Source organism: Solanum lycopersicum, chromosome 7, assembly GCF_036512215.1.
Source record: "Solanum lycopersicum chromosome 7, SLM_r2.1".
In the NCBI taxonomy this organism is placed as follows: Eukaryota; Viridiplantae; Streptophyta; class Magnoliopsida; order Solanales; family Solanaceae; genus Solanum; species Solanum lycopersicum.
The window spans coordinates 62,319,256-62,331,687 of record NC_090806.1 but is presented as its reverse complement, the minus strand read 5'-3'; the positions used below and the strand labels follow the sequence as shown (position 1 = coordinate 62,331,687).

General features: G+C 28.8%; 1 long non-coding RNA gene across 2 annotated transcripts; it reads right to left on the bottom strand.

Moving 5' to 3' along the window:
• Window positions 1–450: 450 nt before the first annotated feature.
• Window positions 451–6,653, bottom strand: LOC104648406 (uncharacterized). Of its 2 annotated transcripts, XR_011210798.1 has the most exons (7): window positions 6,523–6,653; window positions 5,956–6,023; window positions 5,408–5,514; window positions 4,602–4,781; window positions 4,019–4,093; window positions 3,432–3,478; window positions 451–774 (listed from the first exon to the last, which is right to left on the bottom strand). It is a non-coding gene; the product is annotated as an uncharacterized lncRNA (long non-coding RNA). The 2 variants fall into 2 exon arrangements; XR_011210797.1 differs by lacking the exon at window positions 6,523–6,653 and having other exon boundaries at window positions 5,956–6,091.
• Between the last annotated feature and the right edge of the window lie 5,779 nt (window positions 6,654–12,432).

The following is a 12,432-nucleotide window of genomic DNA, read 5'->3' as shown; positions in this document are numbered from 1 at the left end:
ATGATAATGGTTGTTACAAAATAAAGATTAAAAGAAAAGTGTCTCACGAAAAATAAAATATCTCATTAAAAATGATTTGGTCAATTTTATTTTAATTTCTAGTAGCTAACATGATAATGGTTGTTATCGGATATATGTGTGTGAATTTCAAACATTATTCATGGTAATGGCTGCGGACTACATTGACTTGAAATAGACTTGCCACTTTGTGTGGAAATGATTCATTTATTTGTGGAAGTGTTCATATTATACTAGGCAGGGATGCACGGGCCCAATGTTAAAAAGATTATTGCGTGTCTAATACTACACATAGATATATATATGCAGATGGATATGCAAATTAACAAACAAGAGGTGCACATCCATGTAGAAGAGTAACCATATTAGCAGTAATGATAGTTGTTTTATGGATAATTTAGAACTAATCCATTTGGAAAGAACATTCAAAAATATATGAATAAATGACACTCCATTAGATCAAAACTGAAACTTTTAAGTTGTGATAGCTCATTGATTATGCAAGATGATAGCAAATAGAGTCACTGATGTCTAAAGTACACTAATATTTTTACAATTTGATTACCAAAGGATGAAATCTTTTTATAATATCCAGTTGCAGGTCATACCCTATATCTTTGCACACAAGATAGAAAAATAAAAAATCCAGAGAGTTCGTTGACAACCTTCCCTGCTCTCGCTTTGGTTGCGAGAGAAAGGAAGGGGCTGATTTGATAGTGCGTACTGGTGTCGATGCAATACTCCTTGCTTTCAGAGCTGAAAAGAGAGTGTGAAATAAATGAAACCAATTGAATAAAAGATACGTATATTGGCCTAATCGCCACGTTCTCTAGATGGTGCTTGAATTTTGGTAAGTGTGTGCACATGCACTATTCATCCGATGTTTTTCCAAAGGCCAAGAGATCAACATAAACTACTTCAATGTGCACATTCATGTGAACCAACGTTGTTGGCTTGTGCATATAATTTATCGACAAGAGAATATTAAAACACACAAAATATACTCTTTAGGCATAATAACTAAAAACAGAACAATCATTAGTGCAATAGATAATACATTAACAATTTCATTAGTACTCTTCATTGAACAAGTGACTAAAGAGGGAGGATAGTAAATTAATAATAGATTGAAGCATGCAAGATCTAAGTACATGGTGAACGTTTTAGGTTGTACTTGATATCAATTTCTCAAAAATAGTCAGTAAAAGTGTACGCCATCAACAACATAAGTGTATGCCATCAACATCTTCAAAAACATATAATATATTTTACTGGTAACAAAAATAAAAATGATAGGTGGGGAAATAGAGTCTTGACAAATGCATGTAGTTTAGTTAATAAGTTCATGTGTGACTTATAGATCACGAGTTTGAGTCGTGAAAGCAATCAGTAATGCTTTGATTAGGATAAACCATTTACACCACACCATAAAACCGTGCACAGATACTTTATGCATGGAACTACTAATTAATATTCAAATATATATACTGCATACTGCATACTAATCAATAGGCACTAATTTAAGTTGCAAATATAGAAACAACTTCTAAAATGTGTTGCGACTCCAATCAATTACTACTGAATTTATTCAATGTTTGTGAGAGATGGGAGGGTTTGAGAACTATACAAGATGAGCTGAATTTCATTATTTACATATTAATTAGAAGCATATATGATTAGAGCTGATATAAGTGTTAAAATTCATACATAATTATTAACTCACATCGAAGCATTAGATAATACACTACTCATGCACTACTGAATTAGGAAGAGAGTGAGTGCTACAACAAGCAGTGTCACATAATCTCAACTTGCCACTTTTACTCTAACCTTGTTTCACACGATTATATAAGCTATTATCATATTTAGAGATTTAATATTAGATATAATTTGTGGATGCATATTATTTATATTGAAGTGGAAAAGTCCTGTAGTCTTATTGACATAACTATAAACTACAGAGAAATATTAGCAATAGGTAACAAAAATGAACCCTTTCCACAATCATAGTCACCCCCTACACCATATCCTTAGAAGATAGACTTAAAAATAATAGAATATCTCACCAAAACAACTGAAATTCAGTTCAAAACAAATATGCTATAAGAACAACAACTATGTAACAACATCTCCACTGTATTTCCTATACAAGTTGGTATTATCTTGGTGCATTAAAAAAATATAAAGTATTGGAAGCTCTCCCATTTCATTGAGGTCTCAGTTATCATTAACATATCTATTTGCATATCACAATATCATATATCAAGTAAAATAAATAAGATACAGAGCTTTAGGAGACAAAGATTTAGAGCTCATAATCTAGTGCCAACACCTAGATTATGTAACTTTGATTTATTTAGAAGATTTTACCGTCTACAAAACTCAAAACATTAGAAATAATAACAAGTAGTTCACTAAATGCCAATTTGTTAATCTCAAAATGAATTATTGTTCTTGATCTTACCTTTCTTGTCACCTTTCAACAATGATATATTCACGATGAGGTTATGATTCCACCATAATTTCTCCACAAATTAGTGAAATGATGAAATATGCAAGGATTATAATTATTCTAGAGTCCTCCCTTATATTAGTTGTAGCAAAGATCAGACTCGATCCAACTTCTCAATCAATTGTGACTACTTCGTGTATGCGCCTATTTCTCGTAGCTCTGCTCCTATCCCAAAACCATTCACCCTCATATGATCCTATTGTTTCTGTAAGTTCATTTTTCTTTTTGTAATTATAATTTTACAGTTATACTAAGTACTTACATTTAAGGATGCAAAAATATATTCTCTTATATCTATCCGTGGATGGAACACAACATACAAATAGTATACAATACCAACCGTAATTTTCTTGAGTAGTCCCCATAGCTATAGACTATAGTCATATTTCCTTGCTTTAATTCAAATTTATTGTGACCTTGCACCAAATGATTGCTAAATAATAAATTTTATGTTGTTTAACTGGTAAAGATGCTTATACAATTCAACAAGTACTTGGCTAGCGATGGAATGAGAAAAAAGACGTTGGTTGTGGCGATTGAAGAACTACATAGAGATGCAGGTGCGCCTGTTAACATGCCCAAATTTTGTATGAAATGTTGTTTATGCCCTTCATATATATTTTATTTGTTTTGCTTTTTCCTAATTTTGCTTTTGATTATTAAATAAAAAGCTCAAGAATCTATGAGAACTTGCAAGATAGGTGATAGGGCCAGGTCAGTGCCTTATGGTGAAAGATATTTGGTGACATGACATGTTTGTTGTCAATCAAATACTCAAAGTGGATCTGAAAACTATGGTTTGCTAATATTCTCTACTGAACTCAATGAAGATAGAGAAAACTAATACACAACGAAAAGGGAGATCAAAATAAAAGACGGAAGAAAACATTAACGGACATACCCGTAAATGACATTCTCGTAGAGTAGTTGTATATCCTTAACTTCACACTGCAAGTGAAAATAATTTCAAAACTTTAATGCAATGAGATGAAGAAACTCCAAGCTAAACCCATAACAATGAAAGATTAAAATTTATAAACCTAGAAAGTTGATTCACTTGGAATCAAATCCTTAGTAAAAAAATTTTCAGTTAATTACACCATAAACCCATATGAACAAAAAAAAATTAAAAAAGAATAACGAAGAAAGAGGAACAAATTAATTACTGCAAGTGATAAAAAAAGCTTTGAAATGCAACATGGACGAATAAAAATATCAATTAACAAAACAAGAATTGAAATTGGGTACTGACGAAATAGTATCCTGAAAATGAATGTTTAACCAGAAAGAACAAAACTTAATGCTTTACCTACTAATTTTATCCCTCCAAAACAAAGACTACTGGAAATTAAAAACTTGTATAAACAACTTGTATAAATGACTTTTCAATGGAGATGCAACTACAAAAATTTTTCGCCTTTCAGTTGTTAATATGATCTCTTATTTTAAAGATGGCAATGGAGACCAAAAAAAAATTGTTGACCACACCTTTCACTACTTCTCAAATTGCTCTAGTACTGGTGTGAAAAGGCACAATGAGTTCATCTGCATCCTGCAAATCAACTATCAAGAAGAAAGCACACCACCAAAAATCAAAACCTAACAACAAAAACAGAAATTCTAGCACTGAATAATTCAACATGTTCAGTTTACATAATTCATAGCAAAATCGACCAACTACATGAAGTTGAAATGGAATTAAATTAAATCCTAATGCAACTATGCAAGTACCGAACAACAACAAAAAAGTACTATACTATATAAGCTTATGTTTTATTAGCAGCTAACGTTGAAGCTAAGACTATGTTGCAGTCTATTTGCTTGGCATCTCTACTTCACTCTCCAAAACTCCAAGACTCCATTAACGGCAATTCAAAAATCCACAACACTACCCTACTCCATTCGAGCTCAAACAAGTTGTTGTCTTTCTCATCAAAACCAATAAATCTCTCACTACTCTTACTTTATTGGTTTATATCTTGTTCAATGTTCACCTAATGAATATAATTTGTGTCTCAGAATTCTAGGTGCGTTGTTGAAAGTGTAGAGTTGGGTGAATCTGTTGTTGTACCTGAGATGACGGTAGACACTGCTCCATTAGTCTCTGTGAACGTGATGTCCAACGAGAGTATTAAGGAAGAAGAAAACAATGGCATGATCCATGCTCAATCTGCTGATGCTGTTGAAGAAGAAAACAATGGTCTGTCCCCTCAATCATCAAATGAACTTCCAAAGCAAAATGCTGCATCTGCTGAAAAAATTGGATTATCAGACTCCAATGAAACAGGAACAGTTTATCCATCCAACCCCAACGAATTACTGGATGTGCCCCAAGTAACAGTTCCAAGAGAAACTGAGGATCAAGTTTATTTTGCTTGTCCTAAGGTACATTTGCTTTTTTTGTGTGTTTTATTTGGTAGCAGCTTTTTGATAGAATTGTTAGTTGTACTTGAGAATAGTCTTGTTATACTAATATTCGGTTAATTTTGCAGCACTGCAATGCTGAGTGCAGTTTTTCTCAGTTGTTAAGAGATGAATTGTTGGAAAATGTGGAGGAGCTTAAGGTAGCAATTCTAAGTCTTAAAGAAGATATTGAGAAGACACTGGATAAGCTGGAATCTATTTCATATTGAGCAAGCTGATGATCAAGATGTTAATTTTCATGTTCTAGTCTTATTTTGCTGTTAATCTTATTGTTATTCTTCTGTTAAGTTCCTTTAACACATTCATTTCAGAGTAGGAACAAGTTAAACACCTTGTTGAAAATAGAAATTCCAAAATATCCTTAATAATAGCAAGAAAGCTCATAGAGGTATCTAATGTAGGACAAAGAGCAAAATCGGAATAAAGGGCGTAAGAAACCATCAACGAACATACCTGTGTTCAAATTCGTATAAGTAGTTCCAGATCCTTGAATTTGCTAAGAAGACACATCGATAGTTCAAATTCTGGCATAAGTAGTTGCAGATCTTTAAATTTTCACACTGTAAATGAAAATAATTTCAAAAAGTTAATGCAATGATGTATGAAAAAAATTCAAAGCGAAACCCACAACAGTATACGACTAAAATGAAGAAACCCAAAAAGTTAATTCCAATGGAAAACCAACATATACAAACAGAGGAAGTCCAGAAGAAGTATGATGGAAAAAACAACTAAAATTAAGGAACCCAAAAAGTTAATTTCGACAAAGAACCATCTATGAACATATAAGATTTAAAAGAATTATGATGAAGACAGACTAAATTAATTGTTGCATGTAATAAACAAAGCAAAAATCAGTAACGAAACAGAAAAAACACAACCACATAACAAAAACTGAACATCAACACTAAAACCAACTGAAAAAGAAGAAAAAATCATCAATTTTGGGGAAAACAAAGAAGATCACAAAAAAGCCAAAGAAACAATATTAAGAAGCTTACCTCAACAGATTGCTGGAGAAAGGAGAACTTTTGGTGTGCATAAACCGTAGTCCGCATTGATGTATACACTGAAAGCACAACAACAGGACACGTAGCCAAAATGGAGTACTAAAAAGACTAAAATACCCTCAAACCTATGAAGCAAAAACGTCAATTCAATAAGGGGAAGAAACTCGAAGCCAAACACACAAGAACCCAACAAATTGATTCCGATGAAAACCCCATACATGAACGGAGGAAGTTCAAAAGAACTCTGAGAAAGAAAATTCAAAGCCCAAATTAATTACTGTATGTGACAAAACACAACAAAAATCTGAAACAGAAATCCAAAATAAAACACGGAAATCATAATCACCCAGCCAAAATTGAACGCATACAGATGAAAATTATTGGGACTTCCAAAACACAAGGAAAATTGGACATCAATAACATGGAAAAGAAGCAAATTTTCACACACCTAGATCAAATTTGATATATTCACACACCTAAATTTGATTGTCGAACTTCAATTTTGAGGAAAAGAAAGATGATAAAAAAAAACTCAATGAAAATATGGAAGAGTCATACCTGGATGAAATGCTAAAGAAGAATCTTGCTATGCACTGAATTGATGAAGACAGACACAAAGTGAGGTGCAAATTGATGGTACATGAGGAAGACACGTAGTTTTAATAGGCAAGTGAAGAGACAGAAATACCCTTGACAGCAATGAAACAGGCATGTTGAACAAGCCTTTTCTAATATAAGAGAAATTCAAGGACGAAATTTCTCTTGAGAATTAATATTTGTATTTAACTATCTTAATTATAAATATATTGCTATTTTGATTTGTTTATGAGCTATATATATGTTTTATTTGAAAATAATAAAAGTTCGATTCTTTGATGATTAAAGTTTGAGATCCTTACACTAAACACCAAATAAAAGAACTGAATTGTTGACAAACAAACACTAATGTTTTGTGACACTCATTTCTCTTTAGTCCTTTCTAAAAAAAGAATATTTTCTTACTATAGTTAGAAACAATTAATATTAAAATTTTCACTTATTTTTAATCAAATAATTTATAATCACAAAAATATCTTAAATTGTTTTAATCAAAGTTAAAAAGATATATAATTTTAAATATTGTATCAAATGAAATAATGATCCATAAAGTAACATAAGAAAAGTACTTAATTACTAGCTGACAGGGAAATGGTTGTTAGAAACTTAGAATCTATTGTCTTGAAATTGACTTGTTACTTTATATGAGGATTATTTGAGAAATATGTGTTAGTGTTTTCATACTCTAACAACCAATTAGTAGTATTGGTTTGTTTTTTATTTTAATTTTGTGTTGATTTCTTCCAATTGGTTAAACTCCCTTTTCAAGTTCTTGAGAAGGTAGTTATATGGAAGTGTATGGAAATTTCTCTGTGTCGAAGAAAGTTTAAGCTTGTAACTTTAATTAGGTAATGATTAACTTGTGAGTAACTTACCTAAATCCTATTAGTTTAGGAGTTAATTACTTATATACACACTAATTTGTAATATTATGTATTCTATCAGATTTTGGTGTCTCCATATACATGATCTCGAATGCATACATGAGTCAAATTTAGATGTATTTGTTTTACATACATTGTATCCAAGTGCATTCACATGCATCTGGATACATAGCAAATCTAGCTCGCCTCCCTCGTCTCTCTCCCATCTCACTCGTCACTCTCTCATGTATCTTGTATCTCATATATATGTGAATCACTCCAGATACATAGTATATATACACGTATTTAGTGCGTATCTAATGATATTTGCATGTATCTGGGATACATATAAATTTCACTCGCCTTCCTCCCAATCTCGCTAGCCTCTCTCCCTATTTTTGTGTATTATAACAAAAATACATGTATCTAAACGTAATATATGTAGAAAACTCTAAAATAGTAAGATATGTAATTATTTAAAAATATAGATAATAATAATATATATGATACGATATAGTAATTTTTCCCTAACTTATATTGGAGTAATATTTGTATACTTAGTATTCTTACTTCACTTGGAAGTCAATTATTTAAGGCTAAACGCATGTTATAATGGCTAAAAAAACATCATTTCAAAATAAAAAAAAAAAAATCAACTCATGATTCGTGTGAAGACATTGTTCGTATTAACTATCATATAAAAATATTATATTAAAGAATAACTAGTTATTACTTGTTGATTAATAAATATTTATAAAATTATGTGTATTTAAAAGTCCATAATCACATAGACTTATTTATAAAAGAAACATGAAGACGTGAGATTTATCAATGCGGACCCTGTCAATATGGATTGACCCACCCATCCTGGCTAATTCATACAGGTTTTGCAATTTGACGGGTCAGGTCGGGTTAACTCATTTTTCTGTGAGCCAAAAAATGATTGGCCCAATCCGTAAGTGTGTAGGCTACGGACTTGTCGGGCCAGCCTCTTTTCTTAAAAGTATATTTTTTATAAGTTTTAAAATTAAATTATAAATTAAAATTATTATCATAAATATCGACAAAACAATATTACATGAGGTTAGTATTACTATTTGTTAAATATACAAATTAAATTATCTATATAATATTTATTAAATTTGATTTCAAGTAAATAGATAAATAGAAATATTAACCTAATTGTTTTCTGATGATGATAATAAAACATAAAAACTATGATAATGTTTCATAGGCTATTGACCTATGTAATGATTCTCTAGAAATTTTAGGAATTTTTATTTTATGTTGTACATATTATTTGTATTTAAATTCTGATATTTCAAACTTTAAACATATTTTGACTGTAGACTCCTGTTATTTTTAATACTCTATTTTTATTTTTTTAATTAATTTAAGTTGGTCGACGAGTCGGTTCTATCCATATTTGTCAAGCTCCACAAATTGACAGACTTATTCAGGCTAGACTAAAAGATTATTTTCTTAAATGAGTTCAAAAAATCGTAGCTCACCCATATTAACTCACAGGTTAAGCAAGGCCGACCCAACTAGCTTGACATTGACGGCTCTATTTATGAACTATGATTTTGCTTATTTAGTAAGATTGTATAAAAAATTATGAATTTTAATTGTTTCACAATTTTGAGGAGCTTTTGTGTTTATAATAAAACATACAACTTAAAAATTTAATTTAACATATCTAAATATAACTTTAACTCCATATCAATTTAATTTCATATTATAATTTTATATCGAAAGCAAACCCTTAGATAGCTGAACATACTATATGCAGAGTGTGCACTTTATTTTCCCAGGAATATAACTTGTCTGCCTATTGTTTGAGTCTTGAGACAATTATTAATTGTAACTCTGACTACAGTCTACAAACATCAATAACTTAGATGGTGTTTTCCTTTTGCTAATACATCAAATCTTTAAAGCATGGTTAGATTAAGTTATATAAGTATTAGTAATCTAAGATTATCTTCTGTTTTATATAAAATAATACATAAATTTTTTCATAAATTATATATATATTAGTTACTTAAGTTTTTAAATAATCAACTAAATACCGTATTAATTTTACATATGAAAAAAGAAAACTTACTTTTTAACTAGTTATCAAACGTGACATTATTTATGCATAATTCAATATATGTATAACGCTTATGCGAGTTTTGTATGTTAGTTTTATTTTATATTTTAAAAATGGCTAATTGTAATTTTAATAACTAGTAATTGATATGGTAAATGGTTGCTATACTTGCTAGGAACTCTCTTGTGAATTTCATATTACATTGACTGGAAATATATTTGATACTTGAGGACTTGGAAAAAGAAATACAAGTATTTTCATTCTCAACAACCAAATTATCTTTAATTAGTGGCGCATGAAACCAAAACAAGGCTAAATGTTTTCTTCTTTTACAAAATTTTACACATTTTATTCATTAAACTCTAGCAAATCTTCTACGAACAATAATTATATATTCAATGTAATCTGATAAATAAAACTTGAAAATGATAAAATATACACATATTTTACCTTTAGGCTCTACCATTACATAAAAATAACATTTCTAATAGATATATCTTCGACTTAAAGGACTGTAGATTTTCTGACTCAAAGGAATATAACTAATTCATCATTCTTAACACACACACACACATATATATAAAATAAGACCAAAGACCCAAAGCTTTCCAAAAACTTGACCATAATGAAAAATAAGAAAAAATAATAAATCAATAATAACACCATGCAACATATATATATATATATATATATATATATATATATATATATATATATATATATATATATATATATATATATATGTTGCATGGTGTTATTATTGATTTATTATTTTTTCTTATTTTTCATTATGGTCAAGTTTTTGGAAAGCTTTGGGTCTTTGGTCTTATTATAAAAAATGCTGTCATCTATTCAAAGTATTTTCGTTGCAACTATATGTTGGTTGACTTCTGTTCTTTTAATTGACTCTTGAATTCCCAAAGCCAATTGAGATAAGGGTATAATATACCTCAAAATTTTGTTATTTGGAGTTGATATACTCCATGTTATAAAAGTGACTCATATATACCCTATAAACGGCTCACATATATTCCTGTCCTTGCAAAATAAGCTCACATATACGCTTTCTTTAACAGGAAGTATAAAATTAGTTTTAGATTTATATTTTTTACTTTTAATTTCTTTAGAAAATTATTTAGGGGTATATATGATTTTTCTATCAAAGTTCAAGGTATATTTTAATTTTTTCATACATAAATTATTTTTTGACTTCTTTTATTATAATTATTTGAGTTTCTTATTCTTATTTTTTTCTTTCATTTCTTAGTGTAAAGAAAAAATATTTAAAACTATTTTTTTTGTCTATATTGTAATTTAATTTTTGTATTCGAAAAAAATAATTTGGTCATCTACAATAAGTTTTACAAGAATATTAGTGAAACATAAATAAATTTGATTATCAAAATAATAATTCTAAATTAGTCATTGAAACAAAAAAAAAGTAAAAAAAATAAATTGACGAGAATTAAATTTATTCGTTTGAGATTATATTGTTTAGAAAAAAAAATAAAAAATTAGATTAATTTTTTTTTCATTTCCGTTAGAGGAAAAGGGTATATGTGAGTCATTTGTTTATATGTAGGGATATATATGAGTCATTTTCATAATGAGAGATATATCAACTCCAAATGACAAAGTTTAAGGGTATAAATATTATACCCTTTTCCCAAGCCAATTCGGTAAAGTAAGCATGAGTGAAAAGGCCATCACATTAATAAAAATTAGTTCTCTTCCAGTTTCAAAATATTTGTCATATTTTATCTTCCAAAAGTTAATTATTTTCTGATTGAAAAATTAAATATATGTTTCTGAAAATTACATTAAAATACTATAAATTTTAAATATTTTTTGTTACATCAGTATAAGAAAAAGTATACCTAGATAAAACTTATACAGTTTGATTTAAAAAATTATATTTTAAAATATTAGATAAAATTATATAGTTTGATTAAAAAAATTAAATATAATAAGTAAATTGAGACGGAGCAGGTACTAGTCTACTAGTTCTAAATTCCTGGAAACTTAACCGAATCTTCCAAAAAATAATAATAGAATTTAAGTTATATATATATTTACGTTGCAAACTTTTCTTTGTACCATCAATAAAATTTTAGTTTGTGATGTTATTTTTTTTAATCAAGTTATAAACTATTAATGTTCATCATAAAAGAAATTCTTATAGTTACACAATAAGTAACCAAATTATCACTATAATAAAAATGATTATTAGCAATAATTAATTTTTAATTACTATTAAATATGTATTTTTAGTGATAATTATCACTCTTTGTATATGTTCCTAAAACTTTTAGCGATATTGGTTCTAATGACACTCAATTAATACCAACAAAGGCTTTAACACTCCTTATTAATGTCAATATTTGATATCACTACAAGAAAATTATGAATTATATGGAGATTTTCTTGAAAATTAGTATGAAAATTTGCAGGAAAAAAATTTTCAGCGAATTTTCATACTAAACCGTAAGAAAATCCCCATATAATTTACTTTATTTTTATAGTGTATTGCTAAAATTATTTTTTTATATAATATATATAAATATTTTTACAATAACATTAATTCAATATCTATTTTGTTATACTTCTTCAAGGAAACAAATTCTTTTCTCCCTTTACTGTTCTTGAACTTCGTAAAGTAATAATTATCTTATCTTATCTACTTATCATCATATATCAGATGTCATTCTGACAACCAAAATAACTTCATACCTGAATTGCTTTAATACAAAATGTTCCACTTCGAATCAAGATTTTCTTTATTTGGATTAAAATTAATCGAGTCTCGAAATAAATATGTCAAAAATATTTCTTTTTGCTATTGTGCCATGTCCACTTACCACTGTCTAAGCTCTGTTATTCGTGGACATAATTATTGTGGGGGCATAATTGGGA